General features: G+C 32.9%; 1 protein-coding gene and 1 pseudogene across 1 annotated transcript in view; both read right to left on the bottom strand.

The window, feature by feature from the left end:
• Positions 1-24,447, bottom strand: part of ZNF804B (zinc finger protein 804B) — a 499,834-nt gene that overhangs the window by 406,174 nt on the left and 69,213 nt on the right. The gene's annotated exons all lie outside the window — the stretch shown is intronic.
• Positions 8,152-9,123, bottom strand: LOC111741960 (annotated as a pseudogene).

Here is a 24,447-nt window from a genome sequence, read left to right on the forward strand (position 1 = left end):
TCAATTCATTTGTACCATTGATGAGGACACAACAAAATAGTCTTCCAATTCTCAGGTCATTCAGACAACCTTAGGAAAAATCAAACAGAGAAAAACTCCAAATTTGGTTCATATTAAAAATATTAAAATTGAGATGGATTTGGAATAGGATATGACTGTTCTGCCCAAATATTTGTATTGTATCACTTAATGACAAAGTATATTATTTATATTGTATAGTCTAATCAGAATGCAGAGCATGGCTGAAACTATGACATATCCCTATTGATTAAATATCTGGAATAATAATATATATTAGCTAAAAATACATAGTAGGCAATCAATAAATATCCTAATAACTTGAGTGTTTGAGGATCTTTTCCTAAAAAATAGAACATGCCCCAAATAACAGTAAAACTCCTAAATATAATTCAGGCTGAGAAAATTCAGAAGGCATTTCAGGATTAACAATGCTTATAATGTTTATTAAGAATGCCCAGAGTTAGTCAAACTATGAGAGCACAGTCCCCAATGCTGCCCTAACTTCTGACACCAATTGCAAGTTCAGGGGGTTCCCAAAAGCCCTTTCAGTTTCAATAATTTCTTGAAGGACTAATGTGAAAATATTTTAATCTCAAGCCATTTTATTTGAGCCTATTTTGTTTATAGACCCATGTTTACCTGAAGCTGTTTTCTGACTAAGAAAATTTTTCATCATATCACATACCACTTTCCCCTACTTTTCCAAACGCAACTATAACATACTAATTTTTCTTCAATTATGGTTGACATTCAATATTATGTTTTCAGTATACAGCACAGTGGTTAGACATTTATATAACTTACAAAGTGATCCCCGCAATAAGTCTTGCACCAACCCGACACCATACATAATTATTACAGTATTATAATATTGTAAGCTGTACTTTATATCCCCATGACTATTTTGTAACTGCCAATTTATACTTTTTAATCCCTTCTGTTTTTCACCTAGCCCAACTGCCCTCCCATCTGGCAACCATCAGTTTGTTCTCTGTATCTATAAGTTTCTTTTATTTGCTCATTTGTTGTTTAACTTCCATATATAAGGGAAATATATGGTATTTGTTGTTTTCTGACTTATTTCATTCTGCTTAATACCCTCTAGGTCCATCCATGTTGTTGCAAATGGTAAGACTTCTCTTTTAGGACGAGTAATATTCTATTGTATATATGTACCTCTTCTTTGTCCATTTGTCTTTTGATTGGAACATTTAATCTATTTAAATTTAAAATAATTATTGATAGGTATGTAGTTATTGCCATTTTATTGTTTTCTGATTGTTTTTATAGTTCATCTCTGTTTCTTATTCTCTTGCTGTCTTCTATGTTGATAATTTTCTGTAGTGTTATATTTGGATTTCTATTTATTTATTGTCTCTCTCTCTCTCATAGATCTTTGGTTTGTGGTTCCCATGTGCTTCATGTACAATAAGCTATGTTTATAGCAATCTATTTTAGGTTGATGGTTTCTTAAGTTTGGACAAATTCTAAAATCACTTGTTTTTACTGCCTCCCTTCATGTTCATGTTTTTGTCATTATTTTTAACTTCTTTTCTGTGTGTGTATATATGCATCTCTCTTAATTTACTGTTATCAATACACATGATCTTCTTCCTTTGGCCTTTTAACATTTGTACTAGTTTTTGTGTTGGTTAATTGACTGCTTTTATTATGTATTTTGCATTTGTCAGTGAGAATTTTTTCCTTTGCAATATTTTCTTATTCATATTTTTAAATTCTTTTCTTCTTCTTAAAGAAGTCCCTTTAGCATTTCTTGTGATACCGGTTTGGTGATGATGAACTCCCTCAGCTCTTTTCTGTCTAGGATAACAACACTAATTCTTGGTTCTCCCTCTGTCCAATCCAGTAACTTCTTAGTTAATTTATTCATGTCAGTCTCATTTCGGTTTAAAATTATCCTAGGAAGTTAATTTAATTTGATGGAAAGGAGTTAATGCCCATCAAATAGAACTGAGTTAAATATTTTAGGAATTCTGGTGAGTCTGATCAATTCTGACACATAATTACGAATATTTCCATTTCTAAAGGGAATTAGTCCTAAGGATAACATTTTTAAAACTAATAAGATTATGTGGTGCCATTATGAAAGTAAAATACAAGGTTATTATTTTATAAATATTTGTTGTAAAAAAATGTATTATTATTCTTTCATAAAAAGTTCCAATTAGAATATATTTACCCAGATAGGGAATATTCATTAGCAGAGAACCCAACAATAGGAGAGAATAAATTGCCAAACAATCAGATTAACAATGTCAATAATCTTTAGGAAGGAAATACTTTAGATGAACAGCTGACTACTGGCAGGAGGGCCTGAGCATAGCTTTGCCATGAATGGGGCAGGGAAAACACCTCTGTGTCTGTGGAAGGCTACGGGAATATATTGTGCCAGTTCTAGTCTGTAGTAATATTTTTTAAAATACATCTCCTATGTGAATATTAATTTGTATTATACTTATTGATAGGATCACCAAAAATGTGTGTCATTCACTAAGAAAAGCCAACACAGGAACCAGCACTTACAAAAATCTTGAGGATAAATGGCTTGAGAACTCTTGCCTAATGGAAAATGGCTAAGATCCAAGTAGCCAAACTAAAAATAGTTTTAGTATAAGAAGATATATGTTAAATGCTCATTATATGCTATGTGCTATGTATAGATTATTTAATTTAATCCTCGTGACTATCCAATAAAGTGGTGATTATTATGTCTATTTTTATTTTCAGATGAAGAAATAAGGTGTGCAAGGGATGAAGAACCTGCCCCAGGTCAAGCTGCTAAAGTAGCCACTGAAGGATTCAATTCCCACTTTGCAGTACTCCAAAGAATGTCCTTCCCCACTCTCTCTATTTCAACTGTTGCATAATCACACCAAGATGACCCAACTGTCCTGGATCTAGTATTGTAACTAGCCTTATTGATGGATCTAATTATTTCAGCATTTTTCCTTGAGGCTAAGGGCAGACATGCTGATAGCTTTCAGGGAATGAGATGTTCAGCTTGGTTTAGGGACCCTATTACTAAAACTGATTAGAAATTTGATGCTAGGAACTTAGGTTTTTCTAAAAAGCTCCTTAAATAACAAGCAAACATAAACTGGACCCAGTCCTGCCAACCCCCAATAAAAAAGACTGAAGACGAGCCATGCCTCCAGTAATTAACTTTTTTTTAAGGCTAACAAGAAAGTTGACAGTTAAAATGACAACTTTAAAATAACCTAACTATCAGCCATTGAAGGCAGAAGGGACAGTTAATTGAACATTTAAACTGCAATTGTGCAGAGTCTAGTTACACTTAAGTGAAATATTGAACCCAAGGAGTGCAAGGTCTGGTTCTATTTATAATACTTGCAGCTCTACTTAAGTTATATTAGTGACTGCCTAACACTATTTGGTTATTATAACAAAAACAGCTAATATGTATTACAGGCTTATCACAAGTTTCTTAAGAGGTAACTTCCGTTACTATCTCAGTTTTACAGATTAGGAAACAGACATCTAGAGTTTAAATGGCTTGCCCAAGGGTTTACAATGTCAGAACCTAAGTAATGTGAATCCCTGCTCTTACTACTATAGTTATTGACTAAAGTAGGAGTGGCTGAAAATGTAAAATGAAAGACAATATTAGCATCTCCTTAGTATAGGTAGCAAATACCTATTTCAAGCTTAACAAATAAATATACTTTTTATTTATAGAAAATTACTTTCAATGCTCTTCCAAATATAAAATGTTAAAAAAACACTGACAGGGGGGTCCTATGTGTCTCAGCCTAGCCTTGAATACATAATGAATTCTCAAAATTGTTGACAACACAAGCAAACAAAATTCAAAATCTACATTTGCCTTTGTTTTTAATCCTATTTTTCAGAGTCCTGTCTCCCATCCTCAAACTTCACTGTGAAAAATTTTACATATAAAGTATATTGAAATGATACTACAAAAAGCATCCATATACTCTCCATCTAGATTCATCAATGGTAGCATTTAGTCATCTATACTTTCTCCACACACACACACACACACACACACACACACACACAAATTTTGTTTTTGTTTGATTTGCTCTATCATTTGAAAAGTTGTAAACATCATGGTATTTCACTTCTAAATACTTCTTCATAAATCTCTTAAGAATAAAGAATTCATCTGATTTGCTGAAAATATTAATTTGATTTTCTTCGTCTTAGTTTTATAAGCAAGTCTAATTCAAGTGATACCCAAAGCTTATAAATCTTAACTAATCCATAATTAGCAAATGAATAGAATGACCCTTGCCTATAATTGCTAAAGTATCCGAGAGTCTTTAGTACTTCTCCTGTCACTGTCAAGCACTATCATCATCCTCAAATAAAAAAGATGTGCAAATCACAGGGTTGTTATATGCTGAATTCAAGTATAGTTCAAGGCTTTTATGTGATTTATCATTTTTTACAATTATGTCTGGTATCTAGACTGTACACTTCCTCAGTACTTCAGCTTTTATGTGTGAAGAACACTCACTACTCCCTCTACTTGATTTAATATTCAACATATTAGTCTTAAAACTCCAATAAACCATTATCATTGTTTAAACATTAAGCAATCAATACCCCTCAATGTTTACTCACTTCTCATACAAAAATAAAAACTTGTGAATTTGACAAATTAGATTATATTCACATTTACAATCTTAGTCAAACAATATAGATATTTGATTTAAAACATTTCTAAAAAATTTCTTTTAAATATAGAAACCATTGTAAAATTTAGACAAGATATAGCTCAGAAATATAGAAAAGATGTTTCACAATGCAGACTATGAGCCATACTCCCTGTGTCCAAATTCCAACATTTCACATTTAATTGCTATGTGACTTTAGGAAAATTGTGCCTCATTTTCTACATCTATAAAAAGAAAGTTATCATAACATTTATTGTATTGTCTTCTTGTGAAAATTAAATGAGCCAAGAGTATGTTCACAGAGCTTGGATAACAACAGGCACACAGTAAGTGCTTGAAAAATGTTAGCTATATCTCTAATATTACAATGATTAGAGAACCAGTTCTCCAACTTTCTGGTATCTGAATCCCTTTATTTAGAATTCTAAAGAGGTTTTGTTTAAATTGGTTTTATTTATCAATAAATACCATGACAGAAATTAAAATTGAAAAAATTAAATGTTTATATTTACATAAGCAATAATAAATGCATTATATGTTAAAATAAATATTTTAGTAGAAAATGACTATTTTATCCCAAGAAATTAATGAAAAGAGTAGTGTTATTTTACATTTTTGCATATCCTTTTAATGCCTGGCTTCACAGAAGACAGGTAGATTCTCAAATTTGCTTCTGAATTCAATCTGCTACACTATGTTCTTTTGGTTATAATATCTGAAAAAAATCCAAACTCATTAAGATATGTAGTTGGAAATAAGAGTATTTTAATAGATTTTCAGAAATCTTTGGATATTCTTGGTACTACACCAAAACTCAACAAGTGGTAGTTTATTAAAGCTTCATTGTAATATGCAACCTGAAACCAAATCAATGAGCATTGTTATATACTGTTACATTAAATGGTCTACTTTTCACTTTAAATGGTCTTTAACTCTTGCATGATTTTCTACCATTGATCACTTGAAACATGTTGGTTCACTGCATTATGCAGTTATTTCATACATTAACATATTTTATTAAACAAAATATATTTGTTAATATCACCACTATCTTTAACAAAAAAGTCTACAAGGAATAAGAGGCACTCACACTCACAGTAGCTGTCATAAGTTTTACAAAATTCTAATTTTGTCCTGAAAGCCCGAATTTTTCTAATGGTGACAAATATCAGTTGACTTCCTTTGAAATGACCAGATCACTTCTTTCATTTTTAAGTAAATATATGCCAAATACCCGAGTATTAAAATAAACAATTTATCAGTTAATCTTTCAAGTAAAAATTGTGTTCCATGAAAAGAAGGGGGTCGTTCAATTCTCAACTCAAATAGACATGTGTTTTTTCTTAAGACAATCATATTTCAGAATGCAACAGAAATGCTTTTTGTGTACTTCTCATTTAGTCACACAAAATATTAAACAGGCATGGGCTCTCTTGCGTCTAGACAAGATGGACTAACAAGAAAAGGTTTTATCTTCACCCCTGCAAGGACCAAAAAAATTGCAAACGATATGAATCAAAAGTTTTCAAAAACACTGGACATCAGCCAACAGAAAGCACTGATCCCTGACAGACAAGAAACAAACGAAGCCAACCCTACGAGTGCCCCAATTCATTCCTTTGAGAGAGCTTCCAGGTCATGGCACAAAGAGCGGAAATGAGGCAGGGCTGATGGACTGTAAGTTGAGGAGACTGTGAATCCAAGTTGCTCAGTGCTCACAGGAAAGAAGAGTAAACAAAGAAACAGCCCTGGAAAGCTTCAGAGGGTCTCCCTCAGGTGTTCATTAGGGTGCTGATCAGCAATTTAATTATTTGTGTATGTGTTTTATTCATTCATTCATCTTAGTATGATTTCTAGTCTTCTACTCTCTTGAGGGTCATTATTTGAACTAGATATTTTTAAAACTTTCTAGAATAAAAATAATTCTATTCACTTCAAAAATAGAATTCTACCTCAGATTAAATACCATTGCTGGTTCTAGTTTAAGGACCTAGTGATTCTTTGCAGAACTCAGATGATTTAATTTGTTTCATCATAGAACAATTCCAATCCTTTTACATCATTTCCAGAAAAGATGTGTTATTTACTATTTAAATGGTTATTACTGCCTATGTGATCATCCTTGTACAGTCACCTACACAAGTCTTTTATTATGCTTAAAACCTTCTGTTGCCTTTATCTATAATTTAAAATCATTAGAGTGCTCACTGAACCATTTTATCTACTAGAAAATAAATGTTCAAATCTGACCCAGTAATTCTTCCCTTTGGAACATTCGGCTAAATTATCATCCTGAAACAAGATATTAATTAGTTAATGCGTATGACCACCAGAGTTGATCAACTGATGGACAATCTTTCTACGTAATTATCATGTGCTGGAGTTATTTGGTAAATAAGCATCTGCTATAATGTCCACTCTTTCAGAGTTCTTGGCGGAATTCCTACCTTTACAGAGAATATTTGGCTCACTCAAAATTAGTCTTCTTCACTCTTTCTTATACAGATTAGACAGACACACACGCATAGATACTCTGCATATGCAGGAAAAAATAAACTCAAAAAATTTGTATTTGCTTCCCCTTTCAGGCATAAGTTGTCATCTTGCTTATCAGTAATCACTATACAAATACAGTAAGTCTTCACTTAATGTTAATAGGTTCTGTGACTTAAGGAAAAAATATATAGCAAAAAAAATTTTTACCACAGGCTAACTGATATAAACAATAGGTAAGTTTGTATGGCATCTCATCAAAGTTATAACAAATCCATTGAATGAAATGATGTTATTTGATAAACTGCTGGTATATAATTATATGTATATGTATAATACATGTATATATGCATTCCATTCTACTTATTAAAATCAATAAAAACCAAACATCTACTATCAAAGTTAACCTTTTTTGACATTACAACTTTCCCATTGCACATTTTATTTTCACTTTTTTATTTCACTTTGAACGCGTAGCCTTTTATAGACTTTTATTATTTAAACTGCTTACAATTTCAAAGCTTACATTTTCATCTCTTCCACGGTGACAGCCTCCTTCAGATAGATTCTTTGTCCATTTAGTAATAGTCCTGGCGTTTTGTAAAAGCTTTCTTGTTTTAGAGCAGGAATAAAAAGCTCTATGCCCAGTCTTCATTACCTTTGTCTTAGAATAGGATCAAATCTTCTAGGATTCAAAAATCTTGCATGAGGAGGCACATATGAGAACTAGTGGTATGAAGATGTAGCTGCCGGACATCTCCAATTTTAAAGTAATATAAAAATCAACTGATTAAAATGAATGAATACTGTGGTTCTGTTCAGGAGCGAGAGTACGGTGAGGGGTATCTTTTCTATTAGTGCATTATTTCCTTTTTTTTTTTTTTCAGAGACTTTCTTTTCTTTCAACATTATCTCCATTTTCTGTTTAAGAGTCTGTGGAAGAACCAGTTAAAGACTACTCAGTGGTTGCTCCTGCCAATTCAGTGGCCTGATCAGTGGGAGCTGCGAACTAGTCTTCAGTAGAAACTGTTGGGTAGGCAAAAGGGCACCTGAGTGCCTTCAGACCAGTCTGGGACCTCAGGTTGAGTAGCAGTAAATTTGGGAGCTGGAGTAGTCCATCCACTCTGAAATTCCTCCTTCGTCATAGCATTTTCAGCAGCAGCCAGTTCTTCCTTTTCAAACTCTGCAGGGTCTCTGTAGAAGTAGTGATCAGGCATAACCTCCCACAGGTACTCATAGGAGATGGCACCACACATGCATAGAACTTCCTGGGCCAGCATCCACCACCTCAGACCCGCTGAGTGAGCTCCCTTGTTACAGCATGGGATTTTCGCAATGTCCTAATAGTGCAGAGAAGAGTGTGTTACACCAAGCAACAGTAAGCAGGTTACACAGAAGCCTCAGAGAGAGGCTGGTGGTCAGCCCTGGGATCAGTCACCATGAGAAGTCAGAGCTCCCAGAAATCTGCCTGGATCTGGTTAGCGAAATTTCCAGGGGTGAAGCAGCCAGCATTAAAAATAGTTCTATTGGCAGCAGCAAACTTCTGTATGACTTGCTGGTTGGTATTCCTGGAGGATATGATATTGACATCAGCCAGGTATTCAATGGCAACAATGGCATGAGCTGCCAGCTGAAACATCTCCTAAGTTCTCTTCAGATTTGATGTAGATGCCAGCACTTTTCTTTTTATAGATGGACTGTTCTAATTGGAAGTCAAGGTTGGTGCCAACTAAATCAGTTCCTACTGCAAGAAATTTGAAGACATCCTCCCCTCCTTTATTTGTAGGACATCAAGTGTTCTGGATATTGTGAAAGTTTTCCTTCCAGTTACAGTGAGAACCCAGAATACCGCATATGGACCCCTAGCTGAGTAGCACCCCATACAAAATGCTGCTGCTGAACTCCATAGAGAGCTGGGGCAGTCCATAGATGTCAAAATTTTATTATATATTGTTCTAAAACATTTTGCAAGTAAGTATTTCATCATCTCTTTTATTAATAATTTGTTATTTGTATTCATCTCCCATGGGCTACATTTCTAGTAACCAAAATATAAGGAGCTAAAAGACTGAATGAGAAATCTGTTTGATAAACAGCATGTGACATCAATCAAGTTTCAACTGAATGTTTCGTTAAATCTACTTAAGGTATAATTTATGTACAATAAAAGCACACATTTTAAGTGTACACGTCAATAACTTTTGACAAATGTAAAACCCTTTAATACTATGACTCCAGTCGAGAGAATTTATAAACTATTATAACGTAAATGTCAACAAGGGATTGTTATTTAAAAAAAAAAAACTGTATTTCTCTAACTCCATTGTCATGTATCTTATTCTGCACTCTTAAAATTATTGGAATTAAAATAAGAAAAACTAGTTTTTTTAATCAATTAGAAAGAACTAGTTCATTTTCCTCGTATAGACAATACTGGAATTATGAAACACTGAGTTTTGTGTAGTTGATTTATTGTCTAAATATATAATTCTAGGTTTTAGCTAAATTTTGGAGATATAATATCTGTACTAGCCACGATTAAAAAATAATTCATAATACAGCCTATTTTGTGTTCTTACAATTGCATTTGGTTAAAACAATAGTTATTTATAAAGATGCTTTTTTACACAATTTTTCTTAAAAAAAATATTTCTTTTCCACATACAACTGCCACTTACTCTAAAGGTATCTTTAATTTCTGGAGGACAAACTATTTCTGATTATAGCCTCTCATTCAAATCTATACTTTAAAAGGCTAGAGTTCACTGGTATGTATAAAAACCCAAATAGATATGAAAACTAGCCCCATTCTTGGTGAAGAACTCTTTATCTGAAAAATTTTTAAATTGTATCATTTACCTAAAAATATCTAATCTTGTTTTCTCAATAGTGTTTCTGAGTGAAAAACAAAATCAGTGATTTTGGCATAAGTGTGGAAATGTCTAATAGTACAAAAAATAAACTAGGAACCTGGCTCTAGCCCTGTTCTTATCACTAAAACACTGAGAATATCACTTCAGATCTCTGGTTCTCATTTTCCTCTTTTTCCTAATTAGGATTCACAAATACAAAATCAATTATTCTCAAACTTTTTTCTTTTTGGTTTTTGTTTTACAAATAGCACAGACAATTTGAGAAGTTTGGCCTTCTCACACTAGGTCAATAGAATTAAGGCTCTCAATTAAGTTAAAGATGAAACAAACATTCAAATAGAATGGCGGTGGATTTTTTCTCATATTATTAGCAGAAATAATGAAAAAAAATCTATAATACCTTTCTAGAACCAGTCTTTTTTAAACACTCAGACTCTAAGTTTCCATATTCTTTATTGGCCTTAACATTTCTTGAAGGCTGAGTACCTACCTTCTTCCTCTTAGTATTATAATACCCTAGAAACAGGCCAGGCACATGTAATCACTTAATTTTTTTTTTTTTTTTTTTTTATAATTTAACTGAAGTACCTCAGTTAGTCTTCACTACCACCTTAAAAGACAACCTATTTTCAACCCATTTTATTGATAAGGAAAATAAAATCAGAAAAGTTAAATAATTTCCTCAAAATCCTACAATTTATAAAGGAAAGGTAAGACTGCACTGAAGTTAGAAAAGTTAGATAGTTCTAATTATAGAGGAAAACATTTTTCTTTGTAATCTTTTAAACTGATTCATCTAACTTCACCAATATTTAAAAAATAGAGGAAGATAGGAGAGCAAAAGAAAGTCAAATTGAAATAACGAAAAGAACAGGAATTTAAAATTTTCAAATTTGCATTACCCAAGTATAAATTCATATCAGGTTAAAAAATAAAAGCATTGGGTAAAAATATCAATTTAGCACTAAATAGATCATTCAAATTAGCCTGGCTTCACTATACTAATAATATGGCTATATTTTCAAACTAACAACAGTTCAACCTAAAAGCCTCAGAGTTTACGATTGTGTTAAGAGGGTAGATCCCATGTTAAATGTTATTACAATAAAATACACATTTAAGAAGAAAAAAAAAAAAGGAAAAGAAAAGAAATGACTAGACCAGATGAAGAGCAACTCTGCTTCTCCAGTCTGGCTACCATTTCTGTTCCTAAGGGCAACATGGTAGGAGAAGATTGATTTCTTTCTCACATTGTTTTGCTTTGCTTTGCTTTCCCTCCAGGGTGAAAGTGCAGGGGGGTTGGGGAAGTCAGACTGGGTTCAGTTTAAGGGTGATATCAAAGAGCAATAATTAACACTTGAGATGACTAATTTAGAAACCATCAGACAATCATTATTGTTAGTAATAATCTTTCCTGATTTTTTTTTTTTTTTGGTGGGACCAAGATTATTTGTGATCTAATGATAGACCTGCAACAGAGAAAGTAAACAAACAAATAAACAAAAATCAATTCCTGCTTTTTCTTGGTTCTAGAAAGAGAATATTTAGTGTAGATCCAAAGCTCTTTGATTTCTCCATAGAACTTAAGAAAAAGCTATGCTCATCTTCCAAATAGACCTTCAAATCAATTTTAAATTACATTGAAATTACTTTGAGTGGAAAAGTGTGCTAGTTGCCTGAATCTTTAAAAAACTTTTAGGTGTGTTTCCTGAGGTGAAAAAAAAAATGATGGTTAATATATGAGATCCTAAATTAGTAAATGTTTACTGATGTACTGATTTAAATAACTTTAAACAGAAATAATGTATAAGATAAATGTCTGTATTGGATGGGAGTATACAATTTTCACTGATGTGTTTTCTGATCAGAAATAGTACCATTCAGGCTAAAACGTTTGGCCATCACCTTCTTCAGAATGAACATGTCAGAATTAGTTAATTAACTGGGAAAACAGTGTCTCACTTAATATTCATGCTAAGTCAGTTAATTCCATATGTATTCATGGGTAAAAGGAAATAAGAGAATTAGAAAAACTTTTTATTTAAGATTAAAGCACAAAAGATTGATAAAGATGGTTATACATGTTTTAAGCTCTATATAACAAAAAGAGCAAACAACAAAATTGAAAGATAGATAACTAGTGGAGAGGAAAATTGACATTATACATGACATAAAATTTGTTATTTTACAAATGAAGAGCTGTTAGAAATCAATGCGAAACAATCATTTCAACTTTAAATGGGCAAAGACCAGAAATGAATAGACTATCATAAGAAAACTATAAACATTCGGGAAATGTAAGGAAGGAAAGTTTAGAATCCCTGTTAATCAGAATTAGAAACACGTTTTAAATTCTATTTCTTTAAATGTCTAATTCTAGTTTTTGGTAAAAGCTCAAAGATTATCATCCACTATTGAGGAGAGTTCGAATTGGGAACATCTTTCAAAGTTTTTCAGCAAAATGTGAAAAAATGTGCCTATGCTTTAACCAATTTGATCTTTAAAAATTTGTTTTTAAGATATAAACAGAAATTCATTAGGCTGTTAAGCAAATGTATCATTAATAATGTGAAAATATGGATACGACCTAAATATTTAATAATCACTAGTTGCTTAAATAAATATCGAAGCATTACCAGCATGGAATACTGTATAGCCATTTTTTAAATGTCATATTGTATAGGACTAATTAAAGATTCAATGAGAAATCCCCAGAATAAGCAAATCTTCAGTGACAGTAGGTTGGTGGTTGACTAAGGCTGGCGAGTTTGGGAAGGAAATTGAGAGTGACTTCTAAAAACTATGAGATTGTTTAGGGTGAGGTGATAATAAATATTCTAAAATTAATTGCGGTTGTACAACTCTGAATATACTAAAAAACAATAAAGTGTGCACTTTAGATGTATGAATTGTAGGTATGTGAACTATATTTTGATTTAACCATTACTTTAAAAAGAAAAAAAAAAAACAAGAAAAGTCAAAAGATAATTGACTGGAGAAAATACTTGCAACATATATTACAAATAAAGAGATCATATCCCTAATATTTAAATAACTCTTAAAGTTTGAGAAAAAAATCTGAAACTAGAAAAATGGGCAAAAGACATAAACAGACACATAAAAAAATGTAAAAATGATGCATAAATGCTTAACCTTATAAAAAGATATTTAACTCAATTCACCATAAAAGAAATACAAATTAAAGCTACACTAAAGATAAAATTTCACAGATACACACACACACACACCCCCCACACATGAATGCTTATAAAAACTGGCAAAATCCAAATGAAGTCTTAAGTCAACAATATTGTACCAATGTCAATTTCCCACTTTTAATCATTGTACTTCATGTCTACAAAATGTTATCATTGGAGAGACCAAGGTACAGGATACAAAGAAGATGTACTATTTTTACACTTTTATGGGAATCTGAAATTATTTCAATACCAGTTTTTTAAAGATGTCAGGAAATTTTAAGAAGATATTGAGTTTAAAAGGAAAGTTATAAAAAGGCATGTATGGGATTCCAATATGTTGAAAAACACTGGCTGCAAATCAAATAAAAAATAGAATAAAAAATTCTATTATTTAAGTAATTGAATTTTAAATGGTTTTCAGTTGTATGTGTTTACATGGAGTGGGTATTTCTGTATTTTCCAAAATTTCAAATGTTCAAACTTGAACATTTTTGTAATGGAGAAAATTTTTATTAATAGAAAAAATAATCCAAAAAGTGCTGTGGCTATAAGTTTCCCTGCCTGAGAGTAGTAAGTGAGCTGGACAAGGTCTTTAATTTTCTTTTTACTTCCCTTTCTACAATTCTATAATAAACCAATTGATACATTTTTTTAGACAAATCAGAGCTTTGCAATTGCTGCATTTCCAGAAGGAAATTATATTTACAGAAAAAATAACATAACTGACTTTGATGTTCTATGTCAAAAACTCTACTGCAGAGAAAACCTGTTATGCATCTTTCAATTTGACAGCCTTTTTAAAAATATAAATTTTCATTTTTAGTATGGATCATTTCATGCTCTGGTTAATGTGATCAGCATAAACTTTAAATTACATAATTTGAGTTCCTTAATGCCCTTTGGCAACACAAGCCTCAGTCTAATTCCTTTGTAGTAATCAAGTATGATTTGCTTTATAAGAAATTCTCCAGAAGTACCTGCAGTATTTTTTCTTTCCCTCTTAGTCCAACTAGAGCATGCTCACTAAACAAATTATGCCAGTATAGCACTGTGAAAAAATGTCAGCAGGCACATGAGAGATTATGAAATATAAATCAGTGATTAAATAGCAGCTCAACTAACTTTCTTCAAGCAACTGAAATAACTGATCTATATGGTTTACAAATGCATTTAATATTTGGAAAAAAACAAAGATGCAAAGTCAGGTAAGATGAGTATAACCAACAATATTGATGATACTATACAGTTGGTGCAATATCATATTCATAGTAAAATATAGCACAACTTATGATTAAAACAACATACTTTTTATTTTCATCTCAAAGAGGATTATGTAAAACAATAAATGTCTTAACTCTTTAACATTTTAACAAACAAATTACTGTTTCCAGGCTACTCAGTTCTGGGGACTCATGAATAAAATTCAATTAAGCCATTAAAATAAACACTACCAACGTCTCTTAATTTTTGTTAAGTTGAAACAAATTGTGGCATCTTAGCCAGTGTTATTATATGAATCTTCTTTAGGTTTCCTCTGGAAAGAAAATTATTTAAATTATTATTTGCAAAGTTTAAACTCAAATTCTAGTTAAAATGAGTTTATTTTACTTTCCTATTAATAGAACCACACTGGTTCACTAGTTACTCCTTCATCTTGAGCTTTATGATTCATTACTGACAAAAGGGATGCCTCACCAAGAAAACATTACCGAAATAATGATTGCTATTTAATTAGAGAACAAGCTTAGGTCCACGTGGCTTTGGCAAAATGGATTCACTGTGTTCTGGTCAACACAGTGCTCATAGTGACCTCATAGGTCATTTAAAGAAAGAAGACATCTAATCTCAATAACGTGTGTGATATTAAAGAGTAATAGATAACCCCCAGCAAAACAATTACTTCCTCTTTCTCTTCTCTCTATCCTTGTAACAATTCAGTAGCTGAATAAAGATAGACTTATTTGGTGGAGCAGTAATGGCAACAGTCAGGGCACTCCTACAACTATAGAATATTTCATATGTCAGATGATCTAATTGGTTATTTTTTTCCCTAAATTCTACCTTTGATGGCATCTTAGGAAACCAACTGACCAACAAAAAACTAAAGAAAAATGAGTTTTTCCTTCTAGTTTCAGGAAATTGTTAAAATCAACAATATATCTTCTTCAAAACTATCTCACTTTGTATTGATACTTTTTGAAAACTGGCCAGAACTGTAATTTGTTACATATTTTTCTATGATTTTGTTACAGAAAAATCTTATTTTTAGACAACTTACTATTCATTAAAATAGTAACTAATATTTATTACACAGCTGCATAGCCAAGCACACTTCTAAATGACTGGAGAAACAGTGTTTAAACTAAAAACAGATGTATGAGTGATGTTGGTGGGTAATTTGGTATGCCATTAGGTTTGGAGAACTTTCTGGGGTGAAGGAAATGTTCTATATCCTGATTACATAGTACATAAATGTGTCAAAACTTAGCAAAATATGTGTTTAAATGGCTGCATTTTTATTGTATGTTAATTACATCTCAATAAAGTTGATTTTAAAAATAAAAAGAGAGTTCAGCAACAGAAAAATCTAGAGTGCTAAACATCATTTTAAGGATTTTGGTATTTTTCTTTAAGAAAGAAGCAATTAGAGGACACTGAGTGATGAAGAAGTATGATTACATTTGTGTTTTAAATGTTTATTGATGTGATAATAAGAAAAAAACTTGAAAAGTACATTTGGAGAGATGATTAGAAAGCTGTTACGATAGTGAATAGAAAGGAGGTCAGTAACTTAAACTTGGCAGCTGAGATGGAAAAAATGGGATGGATTCAAGAAATGCTTAAAAGGTAAAATTAACAGGACTTAGTAATTATTTGGTGATAATAAGTGAGAAGAACGGTCCCCAAATTTCTGACATAAATGATGAAGTACATTGTAGTACTATTTGCTAACATAGAGCATGCAGTTTTAGTTACCTGTACAAATATATATGTGTCTGTGTATACATATATAGATATAGATATATAGATATACAGGGCATACTGAAGAAAGAGTACTCATTATGTCTTGGAGATTTCGAGAGTGGAAGGAAGTCAAAGATGGGCAATGGCTGAAGAATTTAGGATGGGTCACATTCAGTTTTAGATAGTGAGATAGTAAAGTAAGATAGTGAAGTCCAGATACTAAGTAAACGGTTTAAAAAGTGGAGCTTGAGCTCAGATGAGAAAAAAACAGTGAAAATGTAATTCTAGAAGACAGCTGGGAACATTATGAAGGCAATCAGCATTATCACAAAAGTTCTAAATATTTGCCCAAACGATTGTTAGTTTATGTGCATATATACAAATACAAACACAAACACAAACACACACACGCACATATATATTTATATAATACAAAACACAAATATTTTAACCTCAATAATTTATAACATAGAACAGAATTTAAAATTTTATACTAACAAACTTTATAATTATTAAGTTATATTTTGATCTGTATCAAAATTCTTAAATCAATAACTTCATAAAAAATACTGTGTGCTGTACCTTCTCTTGGAGACTAACAGTATATATCACTCACTAGAATATAAGGTTCCTAAAAAGTCTGTATTTGAAATATGATTTAATTTTGTTTAAACCAGTGTTTCCCAAATTTATTTGAACACAATACTTTTTGAGCAATAGGTTTTTGCAAACCTAGTGTTCACAGAATATAATTTTGAAAACATTAATCTATACAATTTTCAAACTTGTTTTCTTTTTTGCTGCTTATTTTTCTATATGACATCTGGTAAGAATAATGGGGACAACTGTTTTATCTCGGAAATAAATTCACTTTCATAATTTAGTTCCCAAATATTTTCTGCTAGAAAATTCTCTATATAAAATCTTCCAATTAATGAATCAGGTCCATATATTGCCTTATTTTTAACATTGTTCCTGTACCAGTAAGTCTGCATTAATTTTCCAGGATCCTTTCTGATTATCCAATTACGTAACTCTATGCAAAATATATTCATCATTCCCTTTTTAAAAATTCCTCACTGCCTAAGTCTTTCTACACTTACAACAATATGTTAATATGACTATTGTAAAACAAAACTATTGGAGCCATGCAATAAAGATGCTTTGGAATTCACCCAAGCTTAGTAAGATGCTTTAAAGCTACCATCAAACTAAGGCTCTTGAGAAAGACCTTAGCATAAATGGAATTTATATCTAAAAGCCCTAATTAGGCCCCTGTTGAAGCCATTATCATTAGGTTTTCTATTGTGCCTGGCTGCTAAAATAGTTGTTCTCACTGTGTACCATAAAAGAGAAGCAACACCAAATCATAACATTTTCAAACTGAAAGACACCTTAGAGATTAGCTATTCCAACCTTTTCAATCTACAGATGAGGAAAAGGAGGTCCAGTGAGGTTAAGTGATTTGCTTAGAATCAGTTTAAAAATAAAGTGTTATAGGTATTTACAGTCTATTGTGTGAATGAAAAGGTTTTGAAGTGTTAGAAAATATTCTAATCAAATGCATAAATTCAGCTGTAGGAAAAAAAAACAAGAAAAATAGAAGTACTAAACTTATTAAATTAAAGTATGATGTCTGAGTTGACAGTGTTTTCTGACAATATTGTATCATTCATTCCTAGGTATTTTCTTTTTCTACAGTTCATTTATGATGACTTTAAGTGCATAGATCATTAAACCTTGCAGAATCTTAAATCATCTGTTATGAGAAATCTTATTTTATTAAAACACTAATGGACTTGTTCTCAAAAAAATATCTGTTGACTTTGCAGTTCAAAACATAATCCTCAAAAAGGAGATAAGTGAAAAAATAAGTGCTCCTCATCCTTTATTGCTCTGTTTTAGAGGGCAGAAATGGGCCTGGTCAGTACTGATTCAAGAGGAAACTGAGTCAAACAGGACTTGGTAGATATTGGTTAAGATATAGAAAGGGCTTAAGTGAGAAGCATCATCATATAGGTATAGAATAGGAGTGAGTCATCGTTTAAAAAAAATGAGGAAACTGAAGACCAGGAAAAAAAAGTGATTTACTTGGGTTTTATATTAACAGATACATCAGGGCTAGAGGCCAGATCTCCTAGGTTCTAACAGAATACTCTGCTTGACCCCACCACACTGTAAGTGACCAGAGGACACAAGAATCAGTCCACCAGCACGTGTGTGGAGTAGTCAGGGAAAGAGAGTATCTGGGCTGCAGTGTGAGTGTCCCTGGGGTCTCAGAGTGTCTAGTTGGTACAAATGCTTCTCCATATACCAGATTCTCAGAGACTAGTGCCCTGTGGTCATTGAATTATATAAAGTAATTTTTTTCTCTTGCAATCTTCTCTTTGTTAGTTGATTATTGGTGTCTAAAAGAGTCTATAGTGCATGAACTATTGCATTATCGCTATCACCAATGCCAGGACCTCTAATTCTGCCCACAATGTATCTAACATTCTAAGAAATGTGATTCTGCAAAATGAGATTAATATTTTTATTTCTATACCATGATCATCTCTCACAGTATCCCACTCAGTTCCTACCTTCTTCGAAAGGTGCTGCCTTTGAACGCAAAATCAGATGAGAACAAAAAGATACTAGAAAAACTCTATATTATCGCCTTTTAGGTTTAGAAGTTTCTAAGGCCTCTGTCAAAACCACAACCATTCAATTTTCCTTCAGTGATTATGGCTCTACAAGATTAATCTTGCTTTTTCTACTAAGAACTATTATAATCCACTAACCATTTGTCCTAAATTACTTCATAGACCTATTTGATCATTCCTGCTGACCATAAATCTCTGTCTCATGTTATTTTGTCTGACAAACCCACTCATCTAAAGGCTAGGGCAAATTTAATTTGAATTCCGGAATAGGGTTCCAGGCTCTGGGGTGGGTCAGATGCCATCTAAGAAGCAAGGACAGAGCCAGGAAGCTAGTGCTAATACACAGGGGTTGTGTTCAGTATCAGGCTTATGGGCGATTACAAAGTAGCAGGTAAAGATATAGCAAGGGGTCAGAAACAGGTCAACAAGTGGTGTTTAAACAATATTAATTTGAAGGTGCCAGACAAGGCTAGGTTCCCACATGCAATTGAATTAGTTAGTAGCCCTCATATACCGAACACTCAGCCTTCCCACTTCCTTTGTCTTTTCTACCTCTCTCGGGAAAAAAAAAAAAAAAGGGGGTCATAGAGAAGATTATCATGCATAAACCAAACCCCAGAGTCAGCACAGCAGTCTTTCTGCTGAAGCTGCCTCACTCTCCCCTTCCTTCAGGCACTGATGTTACCGCTCATTCTTCCTGGGGTTGCCAGCATGAGAACCCTTGGCTTTTGTTTCCCCAAACTTGATGCCTCTGTCAGTAGTTTTCTTATTTACATTTTCTTTTTCTTTATCTCAGACCAATAAGGAAACACTCTTCTAGTGTCTAACCATCAACAAGTGCATTGGCCCCAACAGCAGAAGCCATTCTTGTCTAGCTTTTCAGTTTGCCACAAGATCATGGTGTCTGGGAACTGAGAAGGGTTATGGCCGAGTGTGTCTGGTTTACTCTACTGGAAACCTCAGCTGTTCCTCAACAGAATCTCCTCCCCGCTCCCTTCCTGCCCAGCACTCAAGCCCTGATCCTGACTCTGGTGCTCCTGCTAGTCGTCTAAGTTGCCTGTGGTGATCTTTTGCTCTTAGAAACATTTTTTTGCCCCGTCTAGAATTGTGGCTTCAGTTAGGGAGTAATAAATTTGCCAGACATGTCAGAATATATCTGAACCGCAAATGTAGATAGACTTTATATTTTTACATTCACAGGAAGGACCACTGCCCAGGCTGCGCTGTAACTCTGCAATAGTCATCAAGGAGATGGCTTTTGAGTGTTTTGTTCTGAGTGGTTTACATACTGCTGCCCCTTTTAGTGTGTACATGCAATATGTTTTTAGTGACCTTTTCTAAGTAGACTCACACAGGTAATTCTCATCAACGCTTAAAAAATTCTATCAAGTAAATGCTTGATGAGATGACTCTTGATTACTCCACATAGCAGACAGAACCAACAATGTGACTAAATCAAAATGGAAAAACATTTATATTCTGTTTGCTTATTTTATTTGTATTTACAAATGACCATGAACAGAGCTATTCTTGGAATTTATGTCACTGCAAAATTGTGTTGTTACTGTCAAGACCCACTGAACTGTATCATTCTGTCCCCTGCTTCCCTATGGGATTATCTCTTTTTCTCTCCACTGCATTGATTAAAAGGATCAATTTTACAATTGAGGAAAAGTGACAGACTAAAAATAAAACTTTGTTCAATTGTTCCTGTGCTAAAGCTCACTATCTTTTTGCTCATCCTTTCCCAGGCTGAAAGAGGTAATTAAACATTTTAGGAAAGAAAGGTCTTCCCTTTCAGTACCATATTTAACGATAACTATAAACAGTGGTGGCAATAATGTTAATGAGTTTTAAGCAGAGAAATGACTAGATAAACAAATCAGGATTACTTGTGGATAAACTATCATGAGGCTATTTAATTAATATGTAGTGTCCTTTATTTTTGGTTCCTGTAAAAATAAAGTTTGCTTTTTAAATTTTTCTTCTTTATAAAACCGAAGCTGTTTCAACTTCAACTAACACTAATGAAAGACCTTTTCTATATAGTCCCATTCCCTTGAAAACTCTAATTAGAATATCACTATGGTAAAAGGATAAATATACCACTAGTTTGCTCTATATTCACATAATCTTTCTAAATAGGGTTGCAGCTTGATTTAGATACAAATCAATGACAGTTCATACCAGCACCATACCATAGAGAAAATTTTGGATTTCCACCTCTAGCGCACTACGGTATTACAATAGAGAATAAAATGTTTCCAAAAGCCAATGGTGCTGCAGCATTCTTTCTCATAATAAAAAGAGCCTCAAATAATACACAAATAGTATACGTTATGTCAGACTAAAATCAGTAGTAGAACTTTGATCTAAATGCTACATCTATATAGGGTGGATTACGGTACATGAGTTAAGTTATAACAGCTCATTTTTCTCAACTGGGAAAATAATAGATGTTTTCTTAAGAATTGTAGTTTTTTCCCTTAAATTTTATAAAACAGTATTATTAGTTAGGAATAAACTTTTGAAAGAAAGGAACCAACATTTTCCAGAGAGAATGTTTGACTTTGATATTTCTGCTTCAGAGTTACCTATAAGCATTGGTTATGAGGCTGTAATTCTAAATTTCTGCAAGTGCATGGTAACCTTGCATGTGACTAAAACATATCATTTAGAAATAGGAGTTAGTATAAATAATTGTCATTGTATTTAGCACTGCAACTCTCTAGCAGCACCAGCTTTGGCAATACCATATTGCCTTCATCCCCACAATGCCACATATACGAGACACATTTAAAAATTTAAAGTAGATCTGTTTTGAAAATGTTGGGGATTTCTATACCCCATTTGTGGTTATCGAAAACAAACAAACAAACAAAAACAACTGAGAATATTGAGTAGAGTCACATAGAGATTATTTTTATCTGGCCCTTTCTTTAAATAATTCTTCTATTTGAAGTAAGATTTCAACAACTATGAATGTCAGTTTGGGAATTCATATGAACACTTAGAAATGCCCACTAGACCTGGACTTGTTGCTGATTTGACTTGGCTAGGAGCTATTGTTACCATCCAGTTATGGTTTACTGTGGTTTCTTTGTAAACTCACAAAGGTGGTTCTTGACATTTACACAATACTTCTCTGTGTTATAAATCTATGCCCTAAACCATCATAGGCCAAATTCAGAATTTCACACTAGAATTAAGAGTGATTTACAGAAACCACAGAGTTTGGGCAAGGGAAAAGAGGTCAGCCTTTCACAATGTGGCTGTGGCATTTATAAACTATTATTTGCAGAAGTACCAGCCAATCCAAAAAATCAAAATGCTTTCTGACCGAGTTCACCGCAGTACATCCAGTCTTTTTTAATCTTACTTCTCTCTTCCATGCTGAAGAGTCCTATGCAAATTTCTAGAATTTAGGGCACCTCAAATTAATAGTTCACGCATTACCATCACCCATGGTTAGTTTCTTCTTACCCCACTCAGTCTCCCTTTCCTTCCAAACTGTCTTCCTCCTCAGTTCTAACACAACTCCAGGCTAAGAGTATGGCAATAAGGAGAGAAGGCAACTAGCAGTGCTCCTGTTGAAGGCAGCTGAGGAGTCTCCACATATGCAAGTGTGGGATATGTGTCCCACACTCCCCTTTGTCTTAGCCATGCTCCAGAACATTGTGGGCTTGTCTAGGTTATTTAGAGACTGACAGCCACCCAACACTCAGATCGAGGCTCTGTGGAAGGGATCATCGAGAGGCAGTGGTCCTGTGAGAGGGAGGACCATAGTTTGACATTTGTTTCCCAGGAGGAAGCTGGCAGGATCCATTCTGCAGCTGTTTCCCCTTGTGACTGTAAAGGTTCACATGCACCCATGGGGATGACTGAACCCTAAGAGGAGGGGGCAGTACCAGCAGGGACTGTATTCAACAATATACTAGTAATACATAACTTTCTAAAGATGGAACACCATACTCTATTCAAAAATCAAGTATTTTGTTTATTTTTCAAACATTTGATTTCTCAAACATATTTTTTAAGAATATATAATTACAAATTTGCCAATGAGTGCACTTTCTACATTATCAACTCATTATTCCCCCAGTGCAAAATATTTGTTCAAATAGAGAGAAAAAAGAGAAATAACATTTGCTGATCATTCAGTATGTCCTAGGTGGAAAATTTTTATGCTTGTCATAGGTATCCTAACAAGTATATTAAAATTCACTCCAATCCACATTAAAATGATCTCAGCTGAGGAAAACATGGTCTTAATTACTATTATCACTTTGCTATTGAAATTATTGGCTGTAAGTTATTCATTTAATTAGGATAACAGATTTTTCAGCAATCTTGTTGAAAATGTAACCTACAGATTATCTTCAAATATGAGATTTTTATGAATACTAAATTTAACAACTCATGACATTGATAAAATGTTATGCTTCATAGACATTTAATAAAACATTTATTCATTTAGATTTTGCCATTTTCTTTTCATCCCGCAAAAGATGTCACCAATTATAAAACTGTATGCCCACCTTAGAGTTCTTAAATTATTTTGGACTAAAATAATTCCTTCATTTCAAGTCTTGACTGTACTACTAAAAAAAGAAGTGGCAAAAAATATCCTTTATTTATTATCTGTCCTTCCAAAGAATAATCTTTGAGATGGAGCTTTCATTACAGCTTAAAATGACATGAAGTTCAGAAAATTGATTAAAAATATTTAAAGAGACTTCAAAAGTTATCTTTAAAAAGCTTAATAGGACAAGCTATATATCCTGAGTAAAACTTTGATCAGTTTCTTTACCTGGCCAAACCATATGGATCGACCATCCTGAGAAATCTTTAATAAATGCCTAGCTGTCAATTAAACAGGAGAATCAAGATTTCTACTAGTCTTCAGAATAATTTTGCTAAATTTATTGGAGAACAGGCCTTTTTAAATAAATTATAGATTGTTATAATAACTGCATACCTAGAAACTCATGTAATTGTTCAGGAGGAAAATTTTAAATAGATTCTTTTCTATCTTTATAGATTTTTAAAACTTATGAGATCGTGTATAGCCAAATCATTTTTGTGTGTCTGGTACAAATCAGTAAAGAAGCAGCATTCTAGATGATTGTGAATATTCTAATGCACCCAGCAGTAGCTGATGGGATCTACCACTGGGTGCTGGCTCTAAAATGCCTCAGGTACTCTACTCTCAATTGGAACCAAGAATAAATCAAGGAAAAACAAAGTGGGGATGCACTTTCATAGGGTTGTCACAATGGGCAGTGGAGAAAAGACAGCCAAGCACTCTAAAATCTCCTGTTGCCGTTTACTTACAAAATATGTTTTTTTGTTAAATATTGACATTAAAAACTATGTGAAGAGCCTAAAATATTCTATTTATGTCAACCTATTGTTTCTGACATCTAAATAAAAAATATAGTGGTACCAACAATAAGAATCACGATCAGTAATTTCATTTAACATTTTCATAGACCTGACCATTTACTAAGTGATTTCACAAGCATTACTTCAGTGTAGATGCACAGGTATAATTATTGTCCCTATTTTG

The sequence above is a fragment of the Pteropus vampyrus genome, unplaced genomic scaffold, assembly GCF_000151845.1.
Source record: "Pteropus vampyrus isolate Shadow unplaced genomic scaffold, Pvam_2.0 Scaffold4, whole genome shotgun sequence".
NCBI lineage: Eukaryota > Metazoa > Chordata > Mammalia > Chiroptera > Pteropodidae > Pteropus > Pteropus vampyrus.